The sequence below is a fragment of the Molossus molossus genome, unplaced genomic scaffold (assembly GCF_014108415.1).
Source record: "Molossus molossus isolate mMolMol1 unplaced genomic scaffold, mMolMol1.p scaffold_m16_p_5, whole genome shotgun sequence".
In the NCBI taxonomy this organism is placed as follows: domain Eukaryota; kingdom Metazoa; phylum Chordata; class Mammalia; order Chiroptera; family Molossidae; genus Molossus; species Molossus molossus.
The window spans coordinates 53,749,711-53,767,440 of record NW_023425388.1 but is presented as its reverse complement, the minus strand read 5'-3'; the positions used below and the strand labels follow the sequence as shown (position 1 = coordinate 53,767,440).

General features: G+C 39.9%; 1 protein-coding gene across 2 annotated transcripts in view; it reads right to left on the bottom strand.

Annotated features, from left to right (window-relative positions):
• The window catches only part of TP63 (tumor protein p63), a 140,189-nt gene that overhangs the window by 98,824 nt on the left and 23,635 nt on the right, over positions 1–17,730 (bottom strand). The gene's annotated exons all lie outside the window — the stretch shown is intronic.

Here is a 17,730-nt window from a genome sequence, read left to right as displayed (position 1 = left end):
AAATTAGCTTTTGCCTTAAAAACAGATATGCAGAGCCTGGCTAATTGTCACTCAAAGACCGCAAGGTCCCAGTTCGATTCCCAGTCAGGTTTTGGGCTTAATCTCCAGTGCAGGACATGCAGGAGGCAGCTGATAGATGTTTCTCTCTCACATCAATGTTTCTATCTCTCTCTCCCTTCCTCTCTCTCTAAAAAAAAATCAATAAGAACATATTTTAAAAAATATATGCATATATTTGTATAAATACATAAGAACATTCATGTAGAATTTGGCCTTGGTTAACCGTGATTTAGTGAGGATAAAATCTACTCTGGTGTTTATTGTGTGAGTCACTGAAATACCCTCATTACTGCTGAGTATTCTATGTCATTCAGTTAGATTAATATCTAAACATCATTCCCCACCCCGAGCTAGGGAAGCCAATTCCCTTTGTCCTGCTTAAAAGTTAAAACTGGCCCTGGGCGGCATGGCTCAGTGGTTGAGCACCGTCCCCTACACCAAAAGGTTGCTGCTTCAGTTCCTGGTCAGGCCACATGCCCAGCTTTCGGTTTCGGTCCCCAGTCAGGGTGTGCGGAGGCAGTGGATGGAGGTTTCTCTCTCTCTCCCCCTTCCCCTTCCTCTCTCTCGCTAAAAAAATCAATAAAAACATATTTAAGAAATAAATAAATAAAAGTTAAAACTGCCCAAGATATCTATAAGTGAATATTTAGACTTCTTCTAAAAATGTTTAAGAAGGTTAGAAGAACATTAGAATCCAGAATTGATTAGTATATAAACTTTAGAAATAAAGTTTGATAATATATTCATGACCTTGGATGTGCCTCTTCTTTACGCCTCCTTTCTTATAAATACAAAGCATGCCCATAAAGGATGATCTTTGGGGGTGAGCGTTTTGCTTTTTTGAATCCTCACCCAAGGATATTTTTCTATTTATCTTCTGATAGAATATGTGGGGGGGTGGGGTGAGAGAGAGAGAGAGAGAGAGATGTGAAAGAGACACATCCATTGGCCGCCTCCCCCATGACCCGGACCAGGGCCAGGGACGAACCGCAGCTGAGGTCCGTGCCCTTGACCGTAATCAAACCTGCAGCTCCCTGGTCCGCGGGACGCCGCTCCAGCCACCAGCCCAACCGGCCAGGGTGGTGATAGTTATTTCAAAGCTTCTGAATTCCTAGTAAGAATGTTTCTTTTCTTTTGCAAAAAAAATTCAGTAGCATCATTTGATCTCAAGTATCCAAGAATATGACAACATTCTATAACACTACAAGTTTATATCACACATAATGTTTGTTTTCTCACTGAAATATTGGGACGATGACCTCTTACTACCTGTAATAACCAAATAAGCACTGACTACAAGGCAGAGAGAGAGAGAGAAAGAGATTAGTTATAACATGCAGTATCATATACTTTAATTCTACATCTACTGGCAGCTTCAGGATCAATAGTGGAAAGCAGATGGCTGCTTCTGTAAACCTGTGCTGTAACTAGTGGTTTAAAAACGTGGGTAACCCTGAGTCATCAAGGGTGCTTTTTGTTGTCGTGTTGTTAATCCTCACCAGATGATATTTTTGCATTGCTATTTTTAGACTGAGTGGAAGAAAGGGAAGAGGAAGAAGGGGGAGAGAGAGAGAAAGAGAGAGAAGGGGGAGAGAGAAACATTCCTGTGAAAGAGACACACCGATATAGGTTGCCGCTCACACTGGCCCCAACCAGGGCTGGGGATGGAAACTGCGACTCCGGTGCCTGCCCTTAACTGGGAATTGAACCCTCAACCCTTTGGTGCTCAAAATGACGCTCTAACCACTGAGCAACACCAACCAGGCAAGAGTGCTTTCTAAAAACAGATTTCTGGACCTGGCCCCAAACCCCCCAGATCAACCTGTCCAGGAACGTGGCCCCTACATCTGTATTTTATATAGCCTACCAGGCAGTCCTGAATGAGTCAGGCTTGGGATTCAGTAGTCTAGGGTAAACACCATTAGTAGCACCACTGCCCACAAAGTCATTATTGGATTCTTTTTTACCCTAATGGGATACTGTCACAATGTGAACCCCTAAATCTAGGGTTCACAGTCTCAACAGTTGGTGATGGTCCATCAAAATGTGAACACATTTCATCTCTCACCAAGTCAAAAGGTTTCCATCAGGATTTGATGGACTAAAGAGTCAAATGTCATCTATCCACTACCTCCACCTTCAGCTCGATCAAGTCTGACTATGGTCTCCACCTGATATAGCTACTAAGATTCCGAACGAAATCGAAGACCTACATATGTAAGATGTGACATATCCGTCACGGCTGCCTTGCACAGTTGAGGGAATACTGCAGAGCTCTGGAATGGGGTTATGAGCGGAACTTCAAGGAAACAGGCTCTGTTCCCAGCTCCGCCTGGAGCTAGCCCTGCGCCCTCGGGGCAGCTTACTTAACCTCTCTGGATTCAGGTTCCTCATTTGTGAACTGAGGGGCAGAACGAAACGACTTCTAAAGAGCATTACAAAGATAAGAGTCTGTATCCAGAATTCACAGAAGTGATTGAGAGGATTATCCTCATTTATCTTATTTTACTTGAATATTTGTGCCTTAATTTGTTCATCTCTGACTTGTATAATTGAAGCAGTTGGTTGCACAGAGACTAACATACTTAAATGACATAAAGAAAAAGGTACAGTGTGTTGTGGGAAATTTGTGCATTTTGCTTTAAGATTTCCTCACAACAAACGAATTGGCTAATAATGCATTTACGTTTGAATTTAGCACAAACATTTCCATAAAAGAGCTAATTAAAGTATATCTGATACACTTAATTTCAGAATTAGTTTGAATACCTGACACATTTATTTAAGCAGGACATTATTTACTGCACTTGCCACAAAACGATGCTTATCCTGGGATCTCAACGGTTTAGTAATGTTTATTAATTTTCCTAACAACCTCATGATGTAGGTGAATATTATTATCCCCATTTTGCAGATAAATAAACTCAAAGACTTTAATGGGTTTCCCAAGCCCTCAGGAGTAGAACGTAACTCTTCTTAGGGCTCATAAGTTTCTATTCTCAGCCATTTCCCTCAGATTTTCAAAGCTTCCTGGCCTTAGAATGAGGGGACCACACTGCCTCCAGCATGAAGATGTCACTACTATAGATCCAGTGTGTTGGCAAAAGTCTTCCAAGATAAGGGGATAGCACACATGCTTTCCTGAAATAATACTGTTAACCAGCGGTTCTCAACCTTCCTGATGCCGCGACCCTTTAATACAGTTCCTCATGCTGTGGTGACCCCCAACCATAAAACTATTTTCGTTGCTACTCCATAACTGTAATTTTGCTACTGTTATGTTTTAGGCGACCCCTGTGAAAGGGTCTCTCCGCCCCCAAAGGGGTCGCGACCCACTGGCTGAGAACTGCTTGTTAACCTTTTGTTGAATGTTCTTTTTCAAAGTTATTTATGGACGAGCTCATTGTACATTCGCGATATTAACCCCTTATCATAATGCTGCAGGTATTTTCTGTAGGGTTGGGTCCGTACAGAACTCTGGAAAGTACAATCTGGAAGCATGCTATGCTCCTGGACCTGTCGGCACCGGGCGGCTGGGTGGGTGTAGAGGGCAGGGGAATGCCCAGGGTTCACGAAGCCCCGGGAAGGAGGTAAGCGTGTCCGTGGGTTCCCTCCTGAACACCTGCTCTATCGAATTCAGAGAAGAAAGAACTTAGAAGAGGGTTGGGTAAATTTGGCTAGGATTGGGTGGTCACGTGTTCAAGTAGACAGATTGTTTTCTAGCAGCAGTTGAGACGTCGAGAAAGAACATGCACCTGGTTCTAAACGTGCCAATCCCTCTACATATACCTGGGCGGGACAGAAGAGAGAAAATCCAGCCCTGTCCCCACTTTCTCCCCTCCCCGTTAGAGTCCCCTCACCATCGCTTGATCTTTCCTAAACAGCAGTTCTGATCACGGCACTCTCCAGGCTACCTCGTGTCGATGGGATACAACCACGCAGGAGTCCCGCAGGCACCGGGCCCTCCCGGGTCTGTTCCCAAGCTGCCCCCTCAGCCTCACCTTGCCTGTCTTTCACTCTGCTTGCCACGTGCTGGCCCCTGGCGACCATTTCTGCCCCTCTGCTCAGTCTGGGCCCTTGGTTTAGAATGCTTTCATTCTCTTTACCTGATCAATGAAAACATTTTCAGACTCTTTAGAATGCTACCTTCATGAGTTCTCCACTTCTGTAGCTGAAGTTCAAACTTCTCTTATATCAATGTATATTGAAAAAATAATAAAATACTCTCTGACCATGAAAAAGTGGTATACTTCTCTGTCTCCCCCACTTGGCTATGAACTTTTGAGGTCGTAGTACATTTCTGTTCATCAGATCTCATTTTGTGTCTAGAGGCTTGAAGAATTCAACTAAACAGTTTAATTCTATAAGAACTAGAAAGTTGAGCAGTAGATTCCTTACCAAAAGTATTTGTTATGACACAGAAGCCTTTCCTATAGGAATCAATGCAGAGTATCTAATTGAAATAAGAGAAAAAAAATGATGCGTTACCTTAAATCCTCAATAATTATTTGTCAAAAAGGAAAATTGTCAGCATGACAAACCTGCCATAGTATAAAAAGACAGGACTTTTGTCCAACCGGTGTGGCTCAGTGGTTGAGCATCGACCCTTGCATCAAGAGGTCTCCAGTTCGATTCCTGGTCAGGACACATGCCCAGGTTGTGGGCCCAATCCCCAGTGGGGGGTATGCAGGAGGCGGCCAGTCAATGTTCTCTCTCATGATGATTCTATCTCTCTCTCCCTCTCCCTTTCTCTCTAAAATCAATAAAGAAGCCCTGGCCGGTTTTGCTCAGCGGTTAGAGTGTCGGCCTGCGGTCCTGAGAGACCCGGGTTCGGATCCCACTAGGGGCGCGTACCTCGGTTGCAGTTTGTCCCCGGCCCTGGTCAGTCGTGGGGTGGCAGCCACTAGATGTGTTCCTTTCACATTGATGTCTCTCTCTCTGTTCCTCTCTCTCCGTCCCACTCTACCTGAACAAAAAAATGGAAAAATGTCCTCGGGTGTGGATAAATAAATAAATAATAAGACTGGACTTATACGGAGGATGTATAAAAGCTAAGAAATGTTGGGACTTTCCATCTGCTGCAGAACTAAATCAATCAGATAATTTTAAAGCCAGAGAAACATTAGTATGAAAGAGACATTGATTGGTTGCCTCCCACACATGCCCTGACCAGGGCTTGGGAGCAAACTTGCAACCCAGGTACATGCCCTCGACAGGTAATCAAACCTAAGACCCTTTGGTGCATGGGCTGACACTCTAACCACTGAGCAACACCAGCCAGGGCTACATGTATTTCAATATGTTTATTAGTCCTTTGCATTTCTTCTTTAAATGATCTTTTAGTATCCTCTGCTTCCCCCCATTTAACCATACTCCATAAGAGTAGCAGTGTTTTCCTTATTAATAAAGATATTAACCCTTTGACATATTTTCCAAATTTATTTGCTTTTTATTTTATATATATATGTAAAAGAAATCTGGTTACTTTATTACATAAAAATAACATTTTTTTTAGTTATTTATTTCAGAACCTAGAAGTAATCACTATTAAAATTTTGGTATAATCTCTTTCAGAGACACATATTCTGCACAACTTTGTATGTTTTACAAACTTATATGACAGTATAAATTAAAAATACATATGGTTAACTATGTATATATGTGTCTATATAAACATATACATTTTCTTCATTTAAAAAATTAACCTGGCAATATGAGCACATACTCAGGTAATTACATATTTTTGTTTGGTTTTCTTAAACCCACAATATTTTTAAACTGCTACGGTTTTACTGAATTAATTTGGCTGTTTTCCATTACTTGAGCATTCAATTTGCTTCAATTTTTCTTTAACACTATAACCTTAAAGCAAAAAGTACTACACTATCAGAAGCTATATTATTCAATTAAAAAGTAAAAGTACTTTAAAGCCCAATAGATATTACTACATTGATTTCTGGATATTATACCAGTTTATGTTTACAGCAACAATGTAAAACAGAGCTCACTATACTACATCATTAGCAGCTACTATTATTTAAAATATTTTTGATAGTTTAGAGTAAAACCTCATGAACAAAATGAGTTTTCTCCTATTGCTAGTATGTATTATTCATTAATGTAAACACACTCATCCATCACCATTGACTGAACTACTTGTGAAAGAGTAAGTCTTTTTTTTTTTTTTATCCTCACCCGAGGATATTTTTCCATTTTTTGTACAGATAGAGTGGGAGGGAGAGAGAGGAAGGGAGAGAGAGAGAAACATCGACGTGAAAGGAACACATCGAGTGGCTGCCACCCACACGACCAACCAGGGCCGGGGACCAACTGCAACCGAAGTACGTGCCCTTAGCGGGAACCGAACCTGGGTCTCTCTGGACCGCAGGCCGACGCTCTAACCGCTGAGCAAACTGGCCAGGGCAAAGAGTAAGTCTTTAAGTCACACCAACCAGTGCTTGAAAACTGGTATGTTTACCTGGCTTCTTTAAATTTTTATCTGTAAAATCAACGTAGATTATAACATTTAATTTCCTAACCAACTGTATAGCAGTAATTTAGTTTTCAACTAAAATTTGCACCCTTTTACCATCTTGTTTATTCATATCAGTACTTCTCAACATGGCTACTAAATACCTTCTCAAACTCATATTCTTTTTAAACACAAGATCTTCTAGTGTTTCAAAAACTAGTCTATTAAAACTATATGTAATTGCTTTTCTATCTACTTATTGCTCTGTCCTCCAAATGGCTGCGTCCACAGTAGGTGGTCATAGATGATGCAGTCAAATCCCAACCTGGAGCAGTGGAAAGGGCACTGGAATCCACAGCAGAAACCTGGGGTCCAGTGCTCACCTGCATGACTTCGAGTTAGTCCCTTTAGTCGAATGGATAGATAATGAACAAATAGTCACTCAAGCTCATTGCAGACACATCACCTTTCCTTCTTGTTCTATACCTTTCCTTCTTGTTCAATACAATACCAGTTTTTAAGTAATTTGACTACTAAAAACCTCAGGAAAGACAACCTATTGTGACTTTAAGTGTGCATTTCCCAAGAGTGATGGACTCTGGGTTAAGTTCTGGCTCTACTGTAAATGATTATATTAACTGAGGAAGGACATTTCCCCTCCATCTTGCAGTTTTCTAACCTGTTAATTGGACATAAGTTTCTTATGTTTGGCATCCTATACTACTGGGATTCCAGTCTCCCGGGAGATCATGTGTGTCCATTTAACCGTGATCTGAATTTCACTATTGATGAAGACAATGTCCTTATCAACGTTATATCTCACATCTTTTCCTAAAGAGCCTGTGAGGCAGTTGATTTTATAGATCAATGTACATCCATCGAGCTTGCAGCCCCGGACATTTTAGGATTCACTTTCACTTCCTCAACTTTTATCTCCTCGGCATAGATACTAGATTGTGCTGAGGATGTCTTATTCTTTCTGGAGGCTAATTTTGAGGCAATGAAGCTTCTCTTCTTACATTAATACTTTTTCCCTTTTTAGGGGAAAAAAATCCTAGGCAAAATAAAAAGGAGGTGTATTTACTATAGAATTCTGGGTGAACTGCAGAAGAAAAATCACATTTTGCTTCTTTTAGTTCAGATACTCATAGAGTTCCAGCATCTTCTCTCTGTGACAACGGGCTTTGGGGGAAAAAGACCTGACTCTGGAAACCATTTTCATTTACTCTAAGGGTGGAGCATAGGGGACCTTGGCCCACAAAAATAATAAAAACATCATATACCCCTAAGTTTATTACAGCATTATTTACAATAGCCAAGCTATGGAAGCAACCCAAGAGCCCATTAATAGATGAATGGATAAAAAAGCTGTGATACACACACACACACAGTGAAATATTACTCAACCATAAAAAAGAAATCTTACCATTTGCAACAGCATTAAGGGATCTACATGGCATTATGCTCAGTGAAATAACTCAGAGAAAGAAAATACCATATGATTTCACTTATATGTAGAATATAAGGAATAATATGAACAAACAAACAAAACAGAAACAGACTGATAGATACAGAGGACAGACTGATGGTTGCCAGAGGGGAAGGAGACTGGGGGACTGGATAAAAAAGGTGTAGAGACTGGGAAATACAGATTGATAGTCACAGAGAAGTCATGAGGACTTAAAGTACAGCAGAGAAAATATAATAATTTTGTAATAACTATGTATAGTGCCAGTTGGGTACTGGAAATACAAGGAAGAGAACACTCTATAAAGTATATGATTGTCTAACCATTAGGCTATACACCTGAAACTAATACAAAATAACATCGAATGTAAACAGCAATTAAAAAATTAATAAATATGCGGCATTCTTATACACCAATGATGAACTCACAGAAAGAGAAACTAAAAAAAAATCCCATTTACCATCGCAGAAAAAAAGTTAAGATACCTAGGAATAAACTTAACCAAAAAAATAAAGGACCTTCACAGAAAACTACAGGTCATTGAAAAAAGAAATAGAGGAAGATATAAAAAAGTGAAAGCATATACCTTGTTCATGGATTGGAAGAATTAACATCATTAAAATGTCCATACTACCCAAAGCAATCTATAGATTCAATGCAATCCCCATCAAAATACCAACGACATACTTCACAGAACTAGAACAAATACTTCAAAAGTTCATATGGAACTAAATAAAACCCCAAATAGCCACAGCAATCTTGAAAAAGAAGAACAAAGTTGGAGGGATCACATTACCAGATTTCAGGTTATACTACAAAGCCACTGTAATCAAAACAGCCTGGTACTGGCACTAGAACAGGCATATAGACCAGTGGAACAGAATGGAGAACCCAGAAATGGACCCGAGACAATATGCTCAATTAATATTTGACAAAGTTGGCAAGAGCATACAGTGGAGTAAAAACCGCCTCTTTTAAAAATGGTGTTGGGACAATTGGACAGCTACATTAAAAAAAAATGAAACTAGACCATCCACTTACACCATACATAAGAATAAATTTCAAAATGGATAAAAGACTTAAATGTGACTCATGAATCTATAAAAAGCCCAGAAGAAAATGTAGGCAACAAAATTTCAGACATCATACACAGCAGAATTTTCACTGATACATCACCTAAGGCAACAGAAACAAAGGAGAAAATGAACACATGGGACTACATCAAACTCAAAAGCTTCTGCACAGCAAAAGAAACAACCACCAAAATGGAAAGGCAACCCACTGTATGGGAGAGCATCACTGCCAATGATACATCAGATAAGGGGTTAATTTCCAAAATATATAGAGTGCTCATACAGCTCAACAAAAGGAAGACAACCCAATTAAAAAATGGGCAGGGGAACTAAATAGACACCTCTCCAAACAGGACAAACAAATGGCCAAGAGACATATGAAGAAAGGCTCAACATCACTAATCATCAGAGAGATGCAAATTAAAGCAACAATGAGGTATCACCTCACACCTGCTAGAATGGCCGCCATCAACAAATCATCAAACAACAAGTGTTGGTGAGGGTGTGGGGAAAAGGGGACTCTAGTACACTGCTGGTGGGAATGCAGACTGGTGCAGCCACTATGGAAAACAATATGGTGTTACCTCAAAAAATTAAAATTTGAACTTCCATTTGACCCAGTGATCCCACTTCTATACCCTAAGAAGCCTGAAACACCAATCAGAAAGAATATATGTACCCCCATGCTCATAGCAGCACTACTATAGCTAAGATCTGGAAACAGACCAAATATCCACCAGTAGACGAATGGATAAAAAAGCAGTGGTGCATATACACAATGGAGTACTATGCAGCTGTAAGAAAGAAACATCTCTTATCCTTTGAGATGACATGGAAGGACCTAGAGAATGTTATCCTAAGCAAAACAAGCCAAGCAGAGAAAGACAAGTATCATATGATCTCACTTATTTGTGGAATATAATGAACATAACAGTCTGAGGAATGGGGTAGTCCCAGAGACGTGGAAGTGGGGTACAGGCTGACAATCCCCAGATGAGGGGGTGGACGGGGAGAGATAAATCACAGAACTTATATGCATATATGCATGAACAATGGACATGGGCAACAAAGCTGGGCACAGGGTGGGGTGGGGGGAGGTATCAGTGGGGGAAAAAGAAGAAGCATCTGTAACAAAAATAAATTAATAAAAAATATAAATAAATAAAAGTAAAACAACATTATTTAAGAAAAATATTTTAAAAAATAAATATAAACTAACAATAATAATATAGACATCAACATAAGAAACTTCCTGGCGTCATTTTTGTCTTGAGTAGGGAAGACAGTGCAGCATCCCTGGAATTAGAAAGCAGGGCGTACAAAGGAGTTGAGGTGACTCCTGCGATTGTTCACCAACATGGAAAACCAAATCCAGCTTCAAGAGTGCATGCCAGTGTTCTGGTCAAAACCCATTAAAAACTGTTGTTTAAAATATTCTGTATTTTTGTCTAGGATAGTCTCGATCAAGTACTTCTATTGAAAAAGTCCTGTTACTGGGCAAGGAGGGCTGCAGTAGTCTGGAGCTAATAACAAGAGCATTAGGAAATGTAGCATGTGTAGCTTAAGAGTCCATGTTTCTTATGTTCATAATGCAGCTTTGTACTCCCGCTGTCTCTATTCTCTCTACAGGCAAACTCAGATGTGTTCTTCAATACGCACAGAACTTGTCACCTCCGATTGAGTCAACATTTGAGTGTCTGCTTGGAGCCCAGCATTGCGCCAGCGTCTGTGGATCTATTCTCGTCTTCCCTAGCCAGCTAGTGCTCGGACCTCTAAATTCTTCCCCAGTTCTGGGGACACCTAAATTATTACAGATCCCTCTCATTATTATTATTTTTAAAATCTTCCCCTGAGGTTATTTTTTTTATTTATCATAAGTGGGAGGGAGGGTGGGGGAGAGAGAAACATGAATTTATTGTTTCACTTATTTATGCATTCATAGGTTGTTTCTTGTATGTGCCCTGACCGGGGACTGAACCCACAACCTTGGTGTACATGGGCAGCACTCTAACCAACTCAGCTACCGGACCAGGGTCATCTCATTACTTTTCAATTCTGTTTTCATGAACCCCACACTAAAATATGAGTTCCAGGGCAAGGGTGCGGCCAACTAATTTAGTTCTGCGCTTCCTGGAGATTAGGAAGTTTGCAGCATCAGCACTCAGCTTCCCTTGGCCAGGTGGCTGTTCTGGTCTGACCCATGAGATATGCCGGTGAAGCTGGCATGGCCTTATTACCCCAGTTCTCAGACAATGAAGTCAGGTTACGGCCGAGTTAAATGTTATATTCAAGTTCACGTAAACTATGCTGAAGGCTGCATGCTCCCCTGCGCCACACAAGTCGCCCTGTCACAGAAGAGATGACCCTCTCCCATGTGCACCCCAACAATGGGGAGGAACTCGGTCTGGAGCAAATCGGTTTGGCCACACGCTCTACAGGAGAAATAAGAGCTCCTGTGGCCACACACGACTCCCAAAGATGTTCTTCCCCTTTAGTAGCTTTTTTCTCTTACTGTTTGTTCATCTCCCGAGCCTCCTACTGCAACAGACACAATGAACTAACTTAGGTCCAGCTTCCCAAGCCTGATTTGCAACGGATTAAAAAGTGGTGCAACCAAGTAGGTGTGCCTCTGTGACTCGGGTGGTTAAGCCAGCTCTTCTGGCCTAAGGAGGCCACGGTTTGATTTTGTGAAAAAATAAAACAAACAAACAAAAACATTATCTGCATGAATCTTTAACTGCACTACTTTGCAACAGTTAATCACAAAGAGATTTTTAAAAAAGGACTTATGAGGAGTGCTCCATCTGAAAACAACAGGTCATTTTCAGTAAAGACTGAAAAGTGCTTTAGGATTAAAACGTTTTGCTTTAAAGTAAAGGGGAACTAAGCATTATAGCCTCCTAATAACAGTAAAGAAATTATTATTAGGGTGGAAACAAGGACAGGTGTGTTCAAATCACATTAAGAACATGTGGTAAATAATATGAACACATTATAAATAATCTGAACACACACACACACACACACAGTGGAGTATCTGGCCCCAACAAAAGGAAAAATAATCCTAAGAAAGTATTTGTTAATTCAGTTGCTAAGTGAATGGAATGTGTATACTACTCTTGTCTTAATCAACTATGCAGTCTTCTTTAATTATTCTTTTGTATTCACTAGGTTTTGTCCTTCAGACAGATTCTCAGCAGGCTAAAGAGTTTAAACTACAGTGTCAAAGGACTGAGTCGACGACAGTACAAGTGGTGTGTCTTGAATCTCTGAGTAAGATTGTGACCAAAGCAGAGCATGGATTAACCCATAGACAGAGAGGTGGAGCACAGACTGACAAGCCTCAAAGGAGGGGGGATTTGAGGGGGGAGAGATAAACCACAGAACTTACATGTATGTATGCATGACCAATGAACATAGACAACAAAGCTGGGGATGGGGCCGGGGGGAAGGGAAAGAGGGTGCCAATGGGGGGAAAATGAGAAACATCTGTAACAAAAACAAATTGATAAATAAAAGATATATTTAGCTTCTTCCCTCTAAACTCATTCCTCCAATGGTCCACATTCTTATAATTTTTATTCAGCAACCATAATAAAGTCTTATGGTCAATACCTAGAAGACTACGAAAACCAAAACCCATGCCTGATCCTCAAACACCGATCACTTCCCTCTGATTGCCACTGTTACTCCAGAGAGGGACAGGTCAAAAATGTTTCATTGGTTCACCTCATTGGGCACATTGTCAAATATGAATTTTACCTGTTCCCTCTTCCTAACTGAGGAATCTAGAAGTCAAGGCGAAAGTAAGTAGTAGCTGATTAAAAATTAGTTGTTTGATTTTATTCTAAGGTCAAATCATAGATTTAATTGGGATATGTTAATGCCAGAAGGGATATTAGACACTATCGGTTAGAGACCATTTTATTTCTTTTCATTCACACACCTGCACACATACACATTTCATTTTAAACATTAACTTTATACTTTATTGTATATGGTCTTGCATTAAGACCCAGTGAGGGATAAGTATCTGTCTTCCAACTTCCTGATCTACTGGAAGAGAAGTCTTTTAAAAAACTAATATATTTACCATCAAGATGAAATATATATCAAATAGTAACTGCATAAATGCTAAGTAAGTGTTAAGCTACATGTAACATGAAACAGAAGAGTGATTGATCCCTCATGAGGACATAGGAGCTGAGTCTTTATGGTTGAGAAGGATGTTGGAAGAAGAGAAAGAGAAAGAAGACATTCCTAAAATAAAACAATAGCATGGGCCCAAACCCAGAGACATTAAATTCTGTATTCGGAGCACTAAGATGGAGTGTGGTGAATGTGGAGGGACATGGGAGATGGAAGCTAGAGTAGGAACGAAATATCGGAAGGAGACTGGACTGTGGTGGAGGTGAATTCTTTTTATCTTTTTAATATTTAAGGTAATCAAGCCTTTATAATTTATAATTTACTATTTAACTTCCCTGAAGATGAAAGGTCTGAAGCAAATCACCTCTTATCTCCTATGGTTCCATTTGTCTAATTCGTTGGGTTAAAAATAGAAAATTCTTCATGTGAACTGAAAGGATATAAAAAATACCCTAGGATTCAAAGCACCGTCTTCTGCCTTTGCTATTACCAAAGATTAACATCAACTGCTCTTCTCTGCCTCATCCTCCCCAGAGAAGTGTGCTTTCCAAGTTCACCCAACTGTCACAACAGCGTTTGCCCTCTGACCTTCACCAAATAATGCACAGAATGCCTTTTTAAACTGCTGGATGCTATATTCTTGTCCCTTTAAAGACTGACCTGCAAGGTTAATTAGAAAATTCAATGTTCTGTCCACTTGGGGCTGACATTTACATTTAGATCACAGCCTTGGAGGGCTCTAATCCAGCAGAGCCTGGTCACTGTTCTCAGAATAATTAAAAAATTAATGCCAGGCAGGTGTGGCTCAGAGGTTGGGCATGGTCCCATGGTCTGAGAGGTCCCAGTTCAATTCCCAGTTACAACACATGCCTGGGTTTGGGGTTCAATCCCCAGAGGGGGGGGGGGGGCATGCCAGAGGCAACTGATTAATGTTTCTCTCTATAAATCAATAAAATATATTTTTAAAAAATTCAAAGACAAGGTCTCATTTCTTCATCATTACACTTCTGTGAGACTATGCATGTCAGTAGTTATCAATCAATTAAGCATTGCCTCATAAACACCTTTCCCATCATTTCCTAGGACCGTAAGTAGACATACCCATAATAGTGTCACAGCAGGGAAAGGAGAGAAGGCTCTGTCGCTTTTTTTTGAGAACAAAATGTGGTATTGCAAAGATAAAGAGTGGAAGAGAAGGCAAGGCTTATAGTGATAATATGAGCAGTAATTCTAAGCACTGGTAAAAGTAGAACTAAAGAATATTACATCATTAAGGAACTTTAAAAATCACATAACCAAACACTTTCATTTTAGAGACAGAGGATAAAAAACCCAAAAGTAGAAAATAAGTGTCCCGATGGTTTGCAATTATTTTGTGAATGTGCAATGGCTCTCCTCATTTCCCAGACTGCGTCCCTAGGTGAAAGAATTGCATTACCTATTGCATTTCACTAAGAGAAATCGTACTTGCGTGTGTCACCGTGGCTTGTTTGCCCAAGGTGCCCGAACTACACCTCATGAGCCAGCTCATGTTCTGCTTTGAATTCTGTTACATTTTGGTTGCCAGCACAGGTTTTCTAATGAACACATTAAGGTATTTAGTAAATGCTAACCTCTATTTCTCTCTGGTGGAAATACTTTCCATTCTAAATGTAGGCATTCTAAAAGGTAAAAGAAATATGTGAGTTAAATGAGCAAGAGGAAGTTAGATATCAGTTAAAAGTAATAATAATAATGGCAAGATGCTTTCGACACTCAAAGAAGTATAACTGGTACACAAGTACACTGGAAGCTACCTCACAAAAGCCTGGAAGCAAAGAGCACACGTAAGCAAACGGCGCTACAAAACTAAGGGGAGGCAGAGAGGGAAACTTGACATTAGGCTCTAGGTAGTTGTGTAGAAGGTAGTTCTTACCTTACACCAAAGGATAGATCTTAGAATCTAGCAGAGGAGCAGGACCCTCTAGGTTTGGGGTGAAAAAAAAGAAAATACGACTGACTTGGAGGAGAATGAGTTCAGAGTCTTAAAAAAAACTATCTACTTATGAAGTTAAATCAAGTGGACTCAGTTCGTGGCAAATGACTTATTTATATGTAGTTGTTTTTCTTCAATTTATCTTTATTTTTGAAAGTATGACAGATGTCTCTTTCCCCACCCCCCACCCCCGTTGACCCCGTCCTTTATATAGCACCTATGATAACAGACAGATGTGCCATATCTGATGTTATGTTTGAAAGCACTTTGGACTTGGCTTGGAGAGCAGCGGCTTCAAGTTCAAAGGTCTGCGTTAAAGTCTTGGTTCTGGTAGTTGTTAAGTCTGTGGCATTGGGGAAAACCTCAAGCTGTGTTTTCACTTTTATTAAATGCGAATACCACCAACTACATCACCTCACTTTCAAGGCAACTGAGGGTTGGCTAATGAGATAAAGTATTTTATAAACTATAAAGTGGAAGGTAAAGATAGAGGAGATTAGAGTAACCAGTAGTATATTGAGATTTCCAAAACGGTGACACATGCAGTGTCTGTGTGTTCTCCTTAGCACATCCCTTCCTCCCAAACACACACAGACATACACGCAATTTCTTCCTTGCATTATCTCAGCTAGAGAACCATCAGCTCACAGAAGAATTTGGTCACATTGAAAGATGACAACAGAGGCACTATTAAGTATGCACAGTTCCTTTTCATCTTCTGCCAAGTATGAAATGTGTTTTAAAGGAAATGCTGTTAAAAGAAAGCAAATTTGTCTTTAGACAAACCATAAAACCTGAAACATCTAGCCATGAATCAGTGGTGTGGGTTTTTTATTTTATTTTATTTTATTTTTTATTTTAGTTACTTTATTTTACATATCCACTGATATTTTTATGATCTTTGGAAGACACAGATTGGATGAATTTGTGTTCTCTTTCTCTCCTAAGGTTATGCCAGTTGCTTACATATTATAATTATGTAACTGAAAGCCAGACTGGTTAGATCTGATGACCTTTAAGGTCTGTCCCAACTCTAACATTTCGATAATTAAAGAAAAAAATTAATAGCACATGTCCCCAAGCCCATACACACACAACATAGCTAAACTAACCACAACAAAAAAAGGGCAGAGATGGAAAGGATGACTCAAAATATTTTTAATGTCACTTAGTATTTATATTTGGTGGTTTAATGTCTATAACATTATTATAGACTTTTTCAAATAAGAAACAAAGTTACCTACACAAAAACGTGGCAGCCAGTATTGTTCTCTAATTCTCCTAGGAATTGGCTTCTGAATTTTGAGTCATGGTCTGCTAACAGGAAGCAATTTTGGCTTGGCAACTTAGCTTCTTTGTCTGAATTAACAAGATGTGTACAAATTAATGAAGGTATACTCAAAGAGATCACCAACTGGATCCATCAACCTTATTAAACACAGCTTCACTTCACAATGGTTCCTTGGAGTCATAATGGCCTGAAGCTGTCTGAAAGATTTACTATCTAAGGACGGCGACCTAAAGTAAGATTTACAAGGGAAATTTTTGAGGAGTAAACTAAATGCAAGAATGAGAATTAATCAAAGCTAGAGAGTGAGCCTGACACAATCAGAAGGGATTTTAAAATACAATAAGTGCCTTAGCTGGCAGGGTAGGAGTTTCTTTTTATCAGATCCAAATATTATAGGGGAAGTGCATATAGAACACTACAGCAAGATCAAGATAACTTTTAGACTGATTGCTTCATATCCTCGTGGCTTAGCTTCCCAGAGAAAGGGGGAAAAATCTGTACCTCTGGTTTTTCTTTGGGAATCTTTCCATTGATTTATCGATTGTGGAAGAGGCACTGAGTAAAAGTAGAGACCCTGTCCTTTCTTTACACAGAGAGACCTTGATGTTTGAGGACACAGCTGCTCTCAGATGCTCAGATAAAAGACACTAAGTGAAAAGTAGTAGTATTATCTACTTATTACCCCCACTTATCTGCTTATTTCTTCCTTGAAGTCCTACTTCTGTAGCAATATCAATCATTTCTCTGGCAGCTTGTCTCACTACAAAGGGAGGATGTGATGCCCTGCTCAGCCCTCCAGAAGCCGCAGACTCGTGCAGGACTAATTCATTACACCACCAAGGCTGCAGGACAAGATTGTCTAGGGGTTGGGGGGTGGTATGCTCTTAGGGAACAAGTCTTGAAAATGAAACAGAAATTCAGTCTACCTTTCCATCAAACATGATAGTCTAGGCACTAAACTTGGCATTGAGTAAGCACCAAACACATTAGAGGAAAAGTCTTGACACTTTCTCCAAGTAAACAAGAGCTGTGTTAGGCAAAATGACAATGTGAGACAACTGTTTAACATTAGCCAAAGGAAAGTTCAATAGTCTCAAGTTGGTACACATTAATTGGTGAAGCACAGAATTTGTTTCAAGAGATACTATACACATACTTAATTTTTTAAAGGAAGTATCATAGTGAATACCACCAGGAAACGTGGATTCTAGGCTGGCTGTTTGACCAACTGGTTGGGTAATT